General features: G+C 45.4%; 1 protein-coding gene across 1 annotated transcript in view; it reads right to left on the bottom strand.

Moving 5' to 3' along the window:
- Positions 1 to 17,536, bottom strand: part of NAP1L4 (nucleosome assembly protein 1 like 4) — a 63,289-nt gene extending 45,753 nt beyond the window's left edge. Inside the window, 1 exon segment of the mRNA XM_036859515.1 lies at positions 17,427 to 17,536. The gene's annotated coding sequence lies outside the window, so the exon portion shown is untranslated.
- Between the last annotated feature and the right edge of the window lie 654 nt (positions 17,537 to 18,190).

Genomic DNA, 18,190 nt, shown 5'->3' with positions numbered 1-18,190 from the left:
GCCCCCATGTGACAGGCAATTTCCCACATTTTATACCCACAGCAACTCTAGCAGGGAGGGTGCATCCCTCCTGCTCAGTGCACAGAAGAGGACACTGATGATGGGAAGGGTGAGGTGACTAACCCAAGGTTACCTGGCTAGTAAGGTGTGGACTGGGGTTTCTTTCAACCTAAAAGAAAGGAGGTAAACTAAGGCAAACTCCAGTTACCAGAAAGAGTTTATTTGGGAACAGAAGAGAAACTGCAATTCGGGACACACATACTGAAGCAAGCCACAGGTGAGTTCACTGAAGGCTTGGGGTGGGTTGCTCCTTTGGGCAAAGAGTGCAAAAGGGGAAAATCCAATTAGGGACCATGCAGCAAGTGGTTCCAAGATGCGGAGAGATTCCTGGCAGATGCTCACTGGTTGGAGGATAAATTTCGATCTCTCGTAAATCAAGCATTTATGGGAAATCAGTCGCACCATCTTTGTTTTCTGAGGGTACATGTTTTCTGAGGGTGCATGCGCAAGAGATTCTCCATTTCACATCCTTCTGTTCCATTTTAGATTAAAATCCTTTCACATTCCCCCCTTTTGATTAAACTCTTTCACAAAAAGCACTGCTCGTCAGTCTTACTGTGTGGGTATCTCACTTAGTCAGAGGCACCATTAGCTGCACGTGGATTACGGGTCCCTCGGAGCTGAGGAGGACCATCCCCAGAGGTCTCATCCCACGGAAGAGGAAAACAGCAAGCAGATACTTGGCCTCATTTGAACAAAACAATTGAGAAATGGGGAACCTCAGTTATGTTCCTCTGACGTGGTCAGTTCAGTTTCCATGGTCAGCTGAGCTTCAGGATAAGCCTTTATTTTGTAGTTACATACAGGAAAAACATCTTTATTTTTTTGTACATACATCTATTTGCCTGCTGATACAAAACAGCAGAAATTTAACCATGTGGATTATACCCATGGCCAGAAGTCCAATTATAGCTACTGACTAGAATAAACTTCTCAACCTGTTTCCCCAGCTGCCTATATTTAATAGGTCAAAAATGGTCCAGGTCCCAGGGGTATGGCCTATTTCAGTTAATAGTTTGATATTATCTTTCATTATTTTTTTAAATTAATTTATTTTTAGCTGCGTTGGGTCTTCGTTGCTGCACGTGGGCTTTCTCTAGCTGTGGCGAGCAGGGTCTACTCTTTGCTGCAGAGCACGGGCTCCAGGCGCGCGGGCTTCAGTAGTTGTGGCACGTGGGCTTAGTTGCTCCATGGCATGTGGGATCTTCCCGGACCAGGGCTCGAAACCGTGTCCCCTGCATTGGCAGGCAGATTCTTAACCACTGAGCCACTAGGGAAGCCCTCTTTCACTGCTTCCAGTTCTTGTGTTACTTTTCCCGATTTGTTAACATAAAAACAGCATTCTTGGGACTTCCCTGGTTAAGAACCAGGGAAGTCCCAAGACTTCTGAGCCTGCGCTCTAGAGCCCGCGAGCCACAACTACTGAGCCCGTGTGCCACAACTACTGAAGCCCACGCACCTAGAGCCCGTGCTCCGCAACAAGAGAAGCCACTGCTATGAGAAGCCCGTGCACCGCAACGAAGAGTAGCCCCTGCTCGCCGCAACTAGAGAAAGCCTGCGTGCAGCAATGAAGACCCAATGCAGCCAAAAATAAATAAATAAATAAAATTTAAAAAACCAAAAAAACCCAAAAAAACCCCAGCATTCTTCCTCAAGCAGGGCACAGGTTTCCCCATGCTATGCAGTGTGGAGGTTTAGGGCTCTGCAGTTTTGTAAGACAACTTCTGCTAGGCTGTCTATTTGGGTTTGTTGATATTCAAAAGCTCTGACACAAGCATTAAAGGTAGCAGCCGTGAATTTGAAGAGATTCTTAACTGCCTTTTCAAGTTCTGCTACTCCAACCCAAGGGAAAAAGTCCAAAGGGCAAATCCCTTTCTATCTACTATGAGCGTATCTGTAGGCATCCACCCAAAATTGTATCCATCCCAGCTACGATGTGCTCTCTCAAGATGGTAGGAGAAAGAACCCAGATTGGGCCCAAGGGCGATGGAAGGCAGGGTTTTCCCAACTTCAGCATCAGGAGTGAGGACAATGGCTCCAAGCGTACTTCCCATTTAGGGCAAGTGTGGAGTATGCATTTCTTCCACACAGAAAGAAATAACCAGTGTTTTCTAAAGACAGGGTATATTCTTTTCTTGGAATAAAAGACATCTCATGATCAAAATCAGTCATTTATACACAACGCATGATAAGTGGTTCTGTTTAGCACAGTGAGGATAGTTAGAGGAATATCTTAAATTTCAATATATTTGGAGTAACAGGTGAGTTTGATTACTGTGGGTGAGGTTGTGATGGAGGCTGGGGATTTTCCAGGGACAAGCTAGGGTGAATTAGTTCCTACCACTCAAGAGATTTCTGATCAGTTCCCCATGAGGCACCACTGAAGGAAGCACATCAGCTTTCCATTCCCTGTATCATTAAAATTTTCATTACCCCACCAAAGAGATACATGCTGGAGGAGACGTCAGTCTCCTAGATTCCAGTGGGGAATGAACCCATGACCATCTGAGTCACATACAAGTGTTACAAGGGTGCAGGAGGTAGCCTAGAGATTCACCAGTCCCATTAATGCTTCTGGAACACTGGAAAGGTTTTGGGTAAGAGTCCAGACTTAAGTGAGGGGGATTCCTTTAGGGGTGGGGCACCCAATGGAATGCTGTAATGTCAGATGCCAATTTATGTATAGCCGCAAAGATGCCAAAGGAAAACCCTGTATCTCTGCCAGACACGTTTCACCACCCTTCTAAGGATAATGGCCAGGCCTCCAGTTCAGGTTCATCATCACCAGCAATCAGTAAGGTTGGTGGAATGAGAGTTCTTGTAAGGTGGGAGCAAAGGGGTGCATTACAGCCAAACTAGAGGGTGGCAAGGAGGCCAAAGAAAGGACAATTACAACTTTAGCAGCATGACTTGGCCGAGTGATACAGAATGGGCTGAAACAGGAGGTTTCACGGGCCTGGGCCGGATATCTCTGATCTCTGGAAAGCTGTCTGCTTCAGTCCTTAGAAATTCTTAGCTTTCAGTCTTGAGTTGGGCTGCAGGTCCACTCAGGTTTGGGGTTCTTTTTAAGATGGGACACATGAATCCAGGAGTCTAACTCTGGGAGCTTCGTGGCACAGGGATTAGTCAGTAACACCTGGTAGAGGTCCTTCCAGTGGGGGAGGAGGGAGTCTTTATGCACAGGTCTCTTCCAGTAGTTGAAGTCTCCAGGCTGTAAACTGACATCTTCATCTCCGGGGAGCACACTGTAGAAAGACTGCTCTACTACAGCACGATTATTCTCCATGGATTTTAGACCCCTGCAAATGTGAAGTATGTGCCCTTTTATTAGTTGGGTCAAAGAAAGCAGAGGCTAAATGCTTTGGCCATCCGTGACTATTTCAAAGGGTGAGAATTTATGAATCCCAAATGTAGATCTAAGATTCAGAAGAACCAGAGCACTACTTTTGGCCAGTGTATTTGGAGGGTTTCAACTAACTTAGCCAACCAGCTCTTTACAATTACATTTGCATGAACCAGTCCTGAAGACTGATGATGATAAGCCTGATGGAAACCGTCCAGTGAAGTAGGTCCCCTGGAGTTCCAGGGGCGGGAGAGGTCCTCAAGTGGGAATGATCTTTTCTACAAAGCCTTTAGCTATGGAAGAGGGAGTCACCACTCTACATGGAAATGCTTGAGTCCGACATGAAAACCGTCACTAGAGCATATTTATACCCATGAGTGGGGGCAACTGTATGAAATCCACCTGCCAGAGCGTTAGCAGTCTGGTGAGTTAAAATGTCCTGAGGCAGTGCAAACAGGCTTCCTTGGGATCAGTTTCTGACAAGTACAACAAGCAAGACAAGCGCTTTTTGTGGTCTTGCTGATGTTTCTCTATCAACATTGATTTATGAAGGTCACCATTTTCTCAGTGGATCAATGGTTTAATTCATGTACAGTGGTCAATAAGGGAAGTTTTAGATTTCTTGGCAGAACCAGCTTATTACGAGGTTCAAACCAGAGCCCCTTTTCTTCCTGGGTCCAGCAGCCAGCCTTTCAGATTTCCAGTTGTGCTTTTCTCTTTCAGAGGCTGTTATCCTCCCCTGGCTAGTTCCCTTAAATCTTTGCAGGGGGAAGAGCCTTTTGGACCATGACGAAGGTTTGGTCTATGGGTATCATATAGGAAGTGTTTTTTTGCAGAGGTATCAGTGAGGTGGTTTCCTCTGGCTTCCAGTGAATCAGACTTGCAATGCCCAGGCCCTTTAATGATAGCTAGAGCTGCCGGCAGCAGTATGGTGTCCAACAGACTTTGGGCATAAGGGCCATTCTTAATTTTATCTCCACTGGGAGTAAGGAAACCCTGTTGTTTCCATAACATTCCAAAGTACTGCACCACTCTACAAAGGCATACTATCAGTAAAGAGGTGTGCTGTCTTGCCTTTGACTAAAATGCATGTTTGAGTGAGGGTATACAAGCAGACCTCCAAGGTACTACAGGTTTGGTTCCAGACTACTGCAGTAAAGCGAGTATTGCAGTAAAGCAAGTCACATGAACTTTCTGGTTTCCCAGTGCATGTAAATGTTTACATTATACGGTAGTTTGTTGAGTGTGCGATATCATTATATCTTAAAGTACGATGTACATACCTTAATTTAAAAATACTTTATTGCTAAAAAATGGTAACCATCATCTGAGTCTTCAGCAAGTTGTAGTAACATCAAAGATCACTGATCACAGATCACTATAACAAATACAATAATACTGTGAGAATTACCAAAATGTCACAGACACATGAAGTGAGCAAATGCTGTTGGAGAAATGGCGCTGACCGACGCTGACACAGGGTTGTCACAAACCTTCAATTTACAAAAAACACAATATCTGTGAAGCACAACAAAATAAGGTATGCCTGTATAATTCAGCTTGTTGAGCTGAAGCAGTCAAAGTTAGGGCTGCAACCTCAATAATCTCACATACCCAGCACAAAATTTACCATTTTCGGGCTTCCCTGGTGGCGCAGTGGTTAAGAATCTGCCTGCCAATGCAGGGGACACGGGTTCGAGCCCTGGTCTGGGAAGATCCCACATGCCATGGAGCAACTAAGCCCGTGAGCCACAACTACTGAGCCTGCGCGTCTGGAGCCTGTTCTCCGCAACGGGAGAGGCCGCGACAGTGAGAGGCCCACGCACCGTGATGAAGAGTGGCCCCCGCTTGCCACAGCTGGAGAAAGCCCTCGCACAGAAACGAAGACCCAACACAGCCAAATAAATAAATAAATAAATTTATATAAAAAAATTTTTACCATTTTCATTTTTCAGATGAGAGCCATTAGTAAACCACGTAAGATCAGGATTCATCAAGGAGGTTTCTTGTAAACAGTCGTGAGGTGTCATCATGACACCATCAAAGTCAGAGTCATGGGGAATTTTATCAGTGGAGGAGGGAAGACAGGTTGCAGGGTTGAGACTGTTACACGGAATGGGAGTGGTGCGGGCGCAGCGAGCAAGAAGATTTCAAAGGGGGTAAAATGGCTTTGCTGAAAGGAGTTGAGTGTGGTGTGAGCTCAAGAGAGCCTCGACGGTGTGAGGTGCAAAGATGGTAGCCTTTACTAAGAGGGCAGCAGCAGGCATAGCTCTAAGCCATGCCATATGCTCAGGCCAAGGATCTAACTGTTGGCTGCAGTAACCCAGGGATCAGTGATAGCCCCATGTTTTGGGGTAAATATCCCGAGGGCATTCCCTTCCTTCTCATATACAATAAGGAAAAGGGTAGCTGATAATTTGGGTATTCAAGGGTCAGTGGATTTATTAAACTTTCCTTCAAAGGCTAAACGATCTTGGATATCCCAAACAATGAGATCAGGTTTGCTGTTCTTTAGAAAGGCATATAGGGCAACTTCCCTGGTGGTCCAGTGGTTAAGACTCCAGGCTCCCACTGCAGGGGGCCCGGGTTCAATCCCTGGTCGGGGAACTAAGATCCCATGTGCCGTGTGGCACAGCCAACAACAAAAGGGGGCATATGGGGGGCAGAATCATTAAAGAGAAGTTTGGAATCCAGTTGCAACAATAACCAGCTAGCCCAAGAAAACCCCGTAACTGACATTTGGTTTGGGGGTTTGGAGAGTTTAAAATGCCTCGAAGCCTATCGGGATCTAGGTGTAGTCTCTGTTCTGAGATTAAATGTCCTAGATATCAAACATGAGTTTGGACAAATTGCAATCTTTCCTTCAAGACCTTATATACCTTAATGGCTAAGATTTTTAACAGGTGAACAACGTCTTTGTGGAAATTTTGGGAGGGCGAGCAAAGAAGCAAATCATCTACATATTACAGTAAGGTGGTGCCTCCAGAAAATTCTACATCATTTAAGTCAGCCTTTAAAATCTGTCAGAAGAGAAAGCTCAGTAAAGCCCTGACGCATGACTGTCCAGGTATATTGTTGTCCTTCCCAGGTAAAGACAAAAAGATATTGACTATTTACCAACAGGAATACTAAAAAAACATACTGCCTAAGTCAACCACAGTGAAAAAGCTGCTTCCAGTAGAGATGAACACCGACAGCACGTGGGGATTACAGGTGACAGGGTGGCAAGGAATTACAATGCTGTTTATTGCCAAAGGTCCTGCACAAATCTCCCTCCTTGGCTGTTGGGTTTTTTACAGGTAAGACAGGGCTATCACAAGGACTAGTGCAAGGGACAAAGAGTCCTTGGGCCTTACAGTCTTCTATGATAGAACTTAGGTCCTGGAAGACTTCTTTATTTATAGGGCATTGTACGTCTTAATAGGAGAAGCACTATGAATTCTGCCTATGTCTGTTGAGGATTCTGCCCAAAGAGTTGGGGGGAGGGGTACCTGGTTAATAGTGGGGTAAGTCCAAAGCTTGGTCTTCTTAGCTTTGCAATGTAATAAAGGCAAAAAGGGGTTTAATCTTCCTAAGTGTTGATTTGAACTGAAGGAATACTTCTCCCTTTTGAGGGAAAAAGTGGCGGCATGCTATTTCTCCAGGAAATCTCATCCTAATACATGTATGGGAGCCAAACTGCTGAGGAGAAATGGGTGTTTGTTTTGCAAAGGCCCCAGACAAAAAGGTATGGGCTGGGAAACAGGGACACGTTGCAGTGTGAGGGCCCCACTACTGGAACGTATGTAATACTGTGAGAAAGGAATTGTTTCGCTGTAGTTAGGCTGGGTGCTGACAGAGCAGCCCCTGTGCCAATTAATACTGTAAGGAATTTGTCTCTGATCTGGAGAAGAGTCTTCCCCAAGCTATTTAATGGACGGACAGGGAACAGTCCCTGTGTGCCCTCTGAGTCACACCCTTGGGGTGGGTTTGTCTGTTGCTTCTTGGAGGGTTGCAAGTGTTTGGATTTCAATTTATAGCAAGCCTTTTTCCAACGGCCAGATTTGCTTTGAGTCTCCATCTGCGGGAGTTGTCTTTCTTTTGGTGTCATCTTCTGGGGTACGAGCCAATTGAGTGGCCAAAGTGACAAGATCAGGGCAGACACTGTCTCCCATTCTATACAGGTTCTTTTGACTAACAAGGTAAGTCCTTGGTTAGGTCATTTACAAACATGGAATTAAAAGCCACCTGGGTGGATTGAGCATCTGTGGGAAGGCTGAAATTTTCCTTGAGAACAATCTGGAGCCTGCTCTAACAGCTATGGACACACACAGCAGGCTTTTGGGGGCATGCCTGAATCTTACTCCAGTCCACGGACTTGGGGAAGGCTCTAGGGATGGCTTCACGCAGGCCTTTGGCTGTACAGCCAGCCTGATCACATAAAAGGGCTGGTGGTTGGTTTTGTTTAAGCCTAAGAGATCGGACTTTCCTGGTGGTGCAGTGGTTGAGAATCTGCCTGCCAATGCAGGGGACACGGGTTTGAGCCCTGGTCTGGGAAGATCCCACATGCCGTGGAGCAACTAAGCCCGTGCACCACAACTACTGAGCCTGCAATCCACAACTACTGAGCCTGTATGCTGCAACTACTGAAGCCCGCACTCTGTAACAAGAGAAGCCACCGCAATGAAAAGCGCACACACTGCAACGGAGAGTAGCCCCCGCTCCCAGCAATGAAGACCCAACACAGCCAAAAATTAATTAATTAAAAATAAATAAATAAATCAAAATTTAAATTGGGGGGTCAGGGGGAAAGCCTAAGAGACGGTTCAGGGTTTTCTCAACTGGTTGTTTCAGTCCAGTGCTGGGCTTGACTTATCTTAGACAAGCATGTGGACTGTTTGATAGAGATTGGAGGGACCGAGCTGGTAAATCAGGATTACAATACTGAATTCCTCACCAAATCTATGAGGATCCAAGTTACTCTGGGAAAGTCCTTATAGCCTTAAGCCTTTTTTTTTTTTTTTTTAAAGATATCCTTGATGTGGACCATTTTTAAAGTCTTCACTGAATTTGCTACAATACTGCTCCTGTCTTATGCTTTTTGGTTTTTTGGCCACGAGGCAGGTAGGATCTTAGCTCCCCGACCAGGGGTAGAACTCGTGCCCCCTCTGCATGAAGGTGAAGTCTTAACCATTGGACCACCAGGGAAGTCCCTAGCCCTAAGCTTGACCTTTGCGCATGGGGTACAGGAAGTTTGCTATGGTTTAGCAGGATCCTCAGAAGGTCTAATTTTGAAAGGGAAGTTTTAAAGGGCTTGGCAGGTGAGGTTTCAGTGACAGGAAAGAAAGGAAGTTCAGAGAGAGGGGAGAGATAAGGAGGCAGCAAAGAGAGAGATACAAAGGAGATGGAGCAGTAAGGGTAGGAGGGACCTCAGCTCACACCAACAAAGAGGCCAATGACATTTTAAAAATCCACCTTTAGCTGCTTATTTGCTTCAATTTGGAAACGGTATTTGGTAAGGAGGCAATTTTATAATCCTGAACCCATTTAGAAGCCTCCAGATAACAATTAAAATAACTACCCTATGTGGATGGTTTAATCTGGTAACCATGGTCTTCTAACTTGGTTCGGAGAAAAACAAGTTTGGGGACATCAAAGGTTCCTTGTAATGGCCGCAGGAGTTCTAAGTTATCCTTAGTAAGGCTGGTCCATTTAGTCAAAAATGTCTATGAGGAAAGATCACAATAAAACACAACAGATGGGACTTCCCTGGTGGCACAGTGGTTAAGAGTTCACCTGCCAACGCAGGGGGCACGGGATCGATCCCTGGTCTGGGAAGATCCCACATGCCGTGGAGCAACTAAGCCCGTGTGCCACAACTACTGAGCCTGCACTCTAGAGCCCGCAAGCCCCAACTACTGAGCCCACGTGCCACAACTACTGAAGCCCGCGCGCCCTAGAGCCCGTGCTCTGTAACAAGAGAAGCCACCGCACTTCAATGAAGAGTAGCCCCTGCTCACCGCAACCAGAGAAGGCCCACGCGCAGCAACGAAGACCCAATGCAGCCCAAAATTAATTAATTAATTAAATTAAAAAACACCTCAGAGGGACTCCCCTGGTGGCGCAGTGTTTAAAACTCCGCACTCCCAATGCAGGGGGCCCAGGTTCGATCCCTGGTCAGGGAACTAGATCGCACATGCATGCCACTACTAAGAGTTCGCATGCCACAACTAAGGAGCCCGCCTGCTGCAACTAAGACCCAGTGCAACCAAATAAATAAATAAATAAATATTTAAAACAAAAACACATCAGAGTTCCCAAAGGGAGCCACCTTTAGAACATTTAGATGATTGGTATCCCATTGTTGGATTCAGAACAAAAGAGTACTCGCCAGAAGGACAATCTGTCCCTATCCAGATCCCAAATAAAGCCGGAGAGCTCAACCAAAACAAGGGAGCTTGAGATCCAAGAAGAGACTTGCCTAACCAAGCTACAGCAACTTGCGAAAGTGAAGAGCACAAAGGGCTCAAGTGTGGGTACCTTGCTCAACTCTGGGGGTTGCCACGCCTTGGTGGGTATCGCCTTTGGATCCCACTTCTAACACCATGTAATAGCAACCTAAAAGAAAGAAGGTAAACTAAGGCAAGCTCAAGTTACCAGAAACCGAGTTTATTTGGGAATAGCAGAAGAACTGCAATTTGGGACACGTTAAACTGCAGTGAGCGACAGGTGAGCCTGAAGGTTCAGGGCAGGTTGCTTTTACAGGCAAAGAGTGCAAAAGGGGAAAATCCAGTTAGGAGCCACGCAGCAAGTTCACTGGCTTGAAGATGGAGAGAGATTCTTGGCAGACACTCACTGGTTAGAGGATATGTCTCAATCTTCTGTAAAGCAGGCAATTTTGCGAAATCAGTCTCACAGTCTTCAACTTTCATCTTCCTGAGGGTGCATGCATGAGAGCTACCCGTTCATATCCTTTGGTTCCATTTTAAATTAAAATCTTTTCACATTTCAGATCCAGACCCTCTTGACCTTTCCCTACCACCACCAACCACTTCACTTCCTGCCGCCACTTCCACCTGCTCAATTCAAAATTACTGTTGCTGTTGCTGGAATAGATGACAATCAACAGCTCAGTCAGGGTCAGGATCCTGCAGTTCAGCAGCATTCCCAAGAAACCCACTGTCTAGAAGTAGAGTGTGAAAGCACTCCTTCTATTCTGTTCACTATGTAGCAGTCTCAGGGACCAAAACAGCATCTGACATAATAAATACCTGGTGAACAAATAAACACTCTATTGCAAAATAGAGGCCAAAGAGGTTCACTTTCCCACAGAATGACACTACTCCAATTTAAAAGATCCCATCAATACAATGATCCTATTTTCAGTGACATGATGACAAAGCAATTAAGTTAAACCCAACAAAACATTCTCCCCGCCCCCAAAAGGAGCTAAATCAAGGAAAGAAAAACAAACAAAATAACAATAGAGTTTAAACAATAGAAAAGAAAATACTTTGAAATCAAAACAACAACACAAACCCAGAACTCAACGTTTGAAACAAAGCACACACACTATAAACAATATGGTTTTGATTCGGGTTTGAATCCCATCTCTATCATTTCCTAGCTGTGTAACCTCGGTTTCAACATCCATAAACTAGAAAGGACCTACCTGAGAGGCTGCTGTGAAGATGGAATTAAACACAGGAAGTGCCCAGTACACGATCTACTCCAGGTCTCTCTCCACTTTTATAACCACAATATGCTTACAAATTATCCTATCTATTGCTTGATATGAAACCAACAAATCGAGTTAGTTTAAACATTGCTACCCTTATCTAAGAAAAAATAATGTAGAGTGGTGACATATCACAAACAAGCTGGAGTTCAGTTACTCAAGTTCCACACCACAATTTATTTGCTTTTGTTTAACAATCACTATCTAACAAAACTTTCTTAAAATAGAAAATTATAAGGAATTACCAAATTTGCAGATTTGAGAAATATAATCATCCATTTGTTTTAAATGTTGGCATACTGAGTTTAATATTAACTTTATGAAACCACAGTCCCAAGCCTCATCAAAAGGGTCTCTTACTTCTAAAAGGCAATCAAGTTGAAATATGAAAGGAATACCAGGCAAAAGAACATTCTAAAATTTCTAAAGAATACAGCTGTTCAGTTTCCCTTCCAGGGTCAAAAACTTTGAGCTTATAATTCTAAATCTGGATTGACATGCAAATTTCCATGATTACACAAATGAAAGTTTTGCTTTTATTTATATAAGCTACCTCACAATCCGATTTATGGATTAATTTATTTTTACCCCAAACAAAAAAATTTTCCTAAGGGAAAAAAAATTTATTTTTGTAGCAAGTTATCCAATATAACTTTAAATTCTTAATTTTTAACTGAAAACATTTAGCCTACAGTTAGAGAGTAATCCTATAATTTCAAATCGGGCCACTCTCAAGAGGCAAAGAAGGTGTAAATTGGGGAACATGGTCGCCCTTCACATAACCAAAAATTTTAATACATTTATTACCTGTCTTAAGTCAGAGGTCCTCAATATCTTCCCATGAGATAACTGAATGATTAAAATGAACTTAACAGAAACACGCTGGTTACATTTAAGACTTTAGAATTTCAATATAGTCTATAATTCTTATTACATTAGGGTGGCAGTTAAATGAACCGCACAGCATAATCACTTGGTTCACATGAAAGTCGGAGGGCTGGCGATCCCACTGCGGAGTCTGATCAGTCCCAGGGTACAGGTCCCAATCCTCCAGGAGTACCAGCCCATACTTTGGCTTAGGACACATCAGAAGGGACAAACAAGCCATTCATCTGCTCTAAGAAGGAATCAGGATATCCCCACAGGACATCCCAATGTCTCTACCCACAAAACCTGGCCACTATACAAAGCCCTAATCAGGAGATTCTTTATCCAGTCTGTCACTGCATTCCTTAGTATTGGGAGTTAATTGCATTGGATTCAATATGCCAGCAGGTAAGTGAAAAACATATCTGAAATAAACAACCAGATAACTTATGTAAATAGCTGAAATAATGGAAAATGTCCTTGTAAATCAACAAACCCTTCAATATACTTGTAATCTCTCAGCAGTTAAAAAAAAAAAAAAGCATCCAGATTCTAAACTCAAACAAATGGTCTTAGAATTATGTTCTAACTGATTTCAATCATGTGTAATGATTGATAATCTAATATATATGCACTTTTTCTTTTGCCATGATGAAAAATCTATTTTAAATATCACATATATTACATGTTTACAGATGAACTAAGATTGGCAAATAGTTAATTATTGCTGCTAAATGTTAGGTACATATGGGGGAATCACTACTTCTACATATGTTTGAAACTTCTTATTGTCATGTTTTTGAAAAAAGAATGGATGAATGATCCACCTCTGGCCTCCCACTGAAGAGTAAGTTCCATGAAGGCAGAGATCTATCTACTTGCTCAACGCAGCAGTCCCTGGGCCCAGCACAGGACTAGGCAAGAGACAGTGGCCAAGCAATCTGCTTCACCCATTCGGTCACCACTGCTGAGTGATGATCTGCTCGTGTGTCACCTGTATACAGCATGGTGGTGTCAGGGACCCTATGCACACCTTAGCCGCTCCTAAGCAGGTTCTGAAGACACAGGAAGTCACATCTGCTTAGAAGATCTAATAGCCATGAGACAACGGTGGACTGTTTTTTCAGAAGCTTGCTAGAGACCAAGCCCTCAGTTTTGAGGAAGAAAGTAAAAAAGTTTCCCTTCTTTAACCAAGACAGTATATTTTTACTCAAGGCACACTGGTGCTTCATCGCTATAGCTCCAATTTCCTCCTCCACTCTCTTGTCCTTAATTCGTTAGTATATGACTGAATGAGTCAAATATTTGAAAGTTTTTCTTAATCCAAGGTCTTGTCACCTTGTCAGTAAGGCTTTACCCTCTCCACCCTATTTAAAACCCAAATCCTTATTCCTTCTCTCTACTCTTGTTTTCAAAAGCACCTACCACTGTCTAACATTTTTGTCTGTCTCCCACTGTGGAAATACTTGAGGGCAAGGTCTTTTATCTGTTTTGTTCAGTGCAATAAAATACCCCAGTGCCTAGAACTGTGCCTAGCAGAGAGAAGGCATTCGTGGATGAACAGACGCCAAGCACTGAAAGCTACTTTGGATAACTGGGTAAACAAGTAACGTTTTAAATTACAATACTTATACCCTTTGCACGTATTTAAATTGTATAGTCGATCTTTCTACCACACCACACAACTATTACACAGAAATCATCTTATCTTGTTTTTGAACAGGCTTTTTGGGATAATAATAAAATGCACAGTACATACACTAAAAAAAAAAAAAAAAGTCCCACAGACTCAGAATGGAAGCACCTTTAATAACAGCTGACAGTATACTTTTAAGAGGAAATTTAAGGCTACACAGTGAGTGGCCAAGATCAAAAGGTAAAGTTCATTAAGTCATCTTTTGTAGTTTTCTTACTACAGAAATACACTGCCTCTCCTGTTACTAAATACTCATGAAATTTAAAATTCAGTGGCAAACAGTGTAAAGCAGCCCTGCTTTCTCTGAAGAGGGCAGGGTAGAAAACCAATGGCTGTCAAACGAAAACAAACCTACGTCGTCTGTTTTGAAAATTCCGTAACGGTCAAACACAAAATTCTTCACTACCCATTAATAAGGGTTGTGCTCAAGGAAAAACCTCACAATTGCAGTTTAGGAAGGCAAGTAGTCACTGAACTAGGAGAAACTGTGCAAATTAAGCTAAGGCTGGAGGAAAGCAATTTCCTGCAATAATTCCGCACCAGCTACTTTCTACTTCTGAAATCATCCCAGTGGTAGAATAGTCAAACTAAGTAATATGAGCCTTTTACTTTGGATGCCTGAACACCTTTCCCTCTAAAAAACAAAAAAGCACTCCTTAGACAGCAGTCCCAGACCAATCTCCCGACACGCTCCTCAATGCTGCCTTGACTATTCAAAATGCCATCACTGGGAGCACGGGTTCTGAGCAGTAATGGTTCTTCCCTGTTTCATACTGGTTGATGGCCCTTAGGGCTTTGGGAATTTAAACCACCCTTGGCCCACAGATACTATTTATCAAAAACAAAACAAAACAAAAAAACACAAAAAACAAACAAAAAACCCCCCTGGGTTCTCCAGTGAAACTTTAGGAAGTACACAACATGAGCTTATCAGAACAGTTTTAAACCATTTTAAAACTGTGGACAATGAGCAAAAAAAGAAAAGCAACTCTGAAAATAAGTAATTCGGAGCTCTCATTATCCCACATACGCATTTACATGTGAGGTCACCTCCTCCTGATGCTAGAAGACTATCAACTACTGAAAGAAAAAAGGAAAAGATTTCAATCTGAACCCTAGCTGGTCAGAGAACTGCAGATACAGGCAATTAATATGCTCTCAATATCAAGAGGCTGGTCAAAATCCTGACAGGTTAACGGAAATATTTTAACTAAAGATTCAAGAGTGAATTCAGACTGTCATGTACTGATGAACACATCCCAACTCTAAGTACTCAATTTCTAAAAAATTATGAACTATCTCATACAGATTAAAATCTCTCAACTCAGAATATCATAGACGGGTCTGATAATCTAAATGGTCAATTCACAAAACTACAACGTCTGTACACTTTTAGAGGACAACTACCCTAAAACATATGTATCCGTTCCAGAATTCAGTTTACTGAGACTATCAAGCCAAGTGATAAAATCAGCTACTGCAAAAAATTCAATCAATTTCTCCAATCTCTATTCTATATAGTATTTTCAAAAATAATGCAAAAGTCACAGAAGCATTTAGATGTTATTTTATAATACTGAGGCACAAATAACCGCAGACATTCTGAATTAGTAACATGGGTCAACCAGGAATAAAAAAAGACTGTAAATGTATGTGTAATAACAGGTATTTAAGACAGCACTACAGTGTTGAAATTATTTATATAATTATAATTATTTTGAGAATAACTACTCTCATCATACCACGAGAAGAGGCCTCAAACTTCTGGTGAAAGTGTTCCTAAGTAAACTTGAAAAGGTCACAATTCCTATACCTATTTTATCTATAAAACTAATCCCCTTTGTCACTATAATTCTATAAGAAATTAAGTTTTGTAATGGTATTTTTATTGACCAAAAGTCTTATCTTCAATCCTTCCAAATCTCAGAATAGAATACTTTACCTTCAAAAGATGAAAGAAAAAAATTTCCTTGTCACAAAACAAAACAAAAAAAAGCAGCTAATAAATTGAGAAATTCATTTTCTGGGGTTTCTTTTTCCTGTCAACTCTTACCTTAACAAGTTAACCACTAATAGATAACGCTCATTTTTAAGCCATCTCCCTCTACTTTAGTCACTCATTTAACCTTTTAAACATATCCCTACTCTATCACCACCTTTCTTTCTCGGAAGGTCATTTTACATTTGCGTATCATTTATCCCTCTAACTATTGTTAATCACCGTCCGAAATCATTTCCAGATTCTACTATGGGAAGCATTTAGCATTCTGTGGAATCACAGAATTCTGAGCTGGAAATGATCAACCAGCATCAATGATGCTCAAAAACTAGACTTCAGTGAGGCTCAGTGCAATAATTAAAACAATTTCTTACTAAAACTTTTCATCCCTTCTACAGAAACAGTAAAGCTGGGCAAAATTAAAAGTGCCTGCATTTTAATCCAAGTTATGTCACCTTGCACACACCACTTTACTTAAACCTTCCAGGGCCTCAAGTTTCCTGAGCGGTTAAACGGGAAAACAACAGTGCTTATCGCATAAGTTATTAGACTATTATGAAATGAGTCAACACAGGCAGAGATTATCGGAATCCCTGGTGTGCAGGACAGCTATTAATCACTTAGAGATACAGTTACTTCTACAAGAAAGCAGTAACTTTTGAAAAGACAACTTTTAAGTTCAACAACTCACTCTGAGAATTTTCACAAGCCTATTTTTATACTTTACAGCGACATGCAAGTAAAACAGAGGGGGCATGTGAACCAAAGCCCTGCTGGCAGGTGAGTGCAGGAGCATCCCCGCCAGGAACCCGACACAGCCTTCTTCGGGGCCCAAAGGCTTCTTGCAGGACTCGGCTTAGATAGACCGGGGGTAACTGCGGACGGTGGGAAGTCTGATCACTAACAGAAAGCATTCGGAAAACACAGGATCGGGGGGCAGGCGGGAGGAGGGGAGTGGCCCAGCAGTCAGGTAGAAACACACCGATGTGACTGCTGTCACCACCTCCGGACTAAGACGCGCAAGGCAACGTCCCATCCGTGACACTCACAGACTTTTCGGACGGCCCCACTTCCCCGGCCGCAGGATGACGTTAAGCAGTAAAGTAGCGCAGACTCGGCGGCCACCCTGCCGGGCACTCCGGGCCCGTCCGGCTCCCGGCGCGTCCGTTACCGGCTGCGGGCGCACGTCGCCGCCCGTCCCCGACAACACCCAGGACCGCGCAAGGTCCTGGTGTCTCCCCGGCACACGCGGCAGCCTCACCCACCCGCCGGACGCGGGACTGGAGCCCGCTGCAGCCGCGGCTAACGGTCACTCAGCCCTGGGAAGGCTCCGGTTCCGAAAACAAAAGGCCCCTGGGAGGCTCCGCGTTCGCCCGGGTCCTCGCGGCCCGACCCGTGGCCTTAACCTTCCCGGGGACGCAGCGGAGCCGGCGGGCGGGAGCCGCGCGGGAACAAAGCTCTCCTGACCTTCAGGCCACCGCGGGAGGGGCGGAGCGCGACACCTGCCGCCGCCGCCCGGGCCCCGCCCGGCTCCCCGCGGGCCCCGGTCCCACCCGCGTCGCCCGCTCCCGCCCGCCTGCTCCCCGCCGCCGCTCCGGGCGCTCCGGGCGCTCCGGGCCCGGCCCCGCCCCTGCCGCCGCGGCCTCCCGAGATGGCGGCCCCGGGCCTTCTCCGCGGCTCCCACCACCCCGGCCCCGGCCCCGGCCCCGGCCCCCGCCCCGCCGGCCGCCACTAACGCCGTTACCCGGCCGAGCCTCGCGTCCGCACCTCACTACTCCTGCGGCAGTGGCGGCAGCCGTCTGGGTTTCGCTCGCTCCGGGACTGCGCCGCCGTGGCCGCCAACAACACCGCCTCCCATTGGCTGAGTCCCCTGGCCCCGCCCTCCGCGAGCAAAGCGGGCTACGATTGGGAGGGCGCGGCGCAAGTCAACTACGCTTCGGCGCCGCCGGTGACGGCCAATCGGAGGCCGCCCAGGAGGCGCCGCGCTGAGCGGGGCCGAGACCCGCGGGCCGGATGCAAATAGGGATGTGTGACGTCAGCGTGGCGCGCGCCCGCGTTCCTTCCGCCCCTTTAAGGGGCGGGGGCGCGCGGAGGTCACGTGGGGGGTGTCTGCTGCAGCCTATTCCCGTGTTCACTTCGGGTGCATCCCTTTTCCGGCCCCACACTCATCCCGGTCTGCGCAGCCCATTCCCCATCCCAACCGCCCACCCCGACCGCTCACCCCAGCTCGGGCGCAGTCCACCCCCCGGCCTGTGCAGCCCCCCTTCCCCAGCCCCCCGTGGGACTGGGCGCTGTCTCGGGGCCCACCCACCTCCCGCGACCCCTGCCTACCTCCCCCCAATTGAGTTCCAGCCCCAGGGACGCGCGCGCTGACCCCGCCGACCTCCGCGACCCCATGGCCCGGGCTTCCCCCCCTCAAATCCCTGGGCTCGTGCTGCCTGCTGGCCTTGGCGCGTGGGGTCCCCTCTTCCTCCCCCACCCTATCCCGCGCACTCACGGGCTTTCCCG

This window comes from Balaenoptera musculus, chromosome 8 (genome assembly GCF_009873245.2).
Source record: "Balaenoptera musculus isolate JJ_BM4_2016_0621 chromosome 8, mBalMus1.pri.v3, whole genome shotgun sequence".
Lineage (NCBI taxonomy): Eukaryota > Metazoa > Chordata > Mammalia > Artiodactyla > Balaenopteridae > Balaenoptera > Balaenoptera musculus.
The sequence above is the reverse complement of the archived record's forward strand: the minus strand, read 5'-3'. Positions and strand labels throughout refer to the sequence as shown.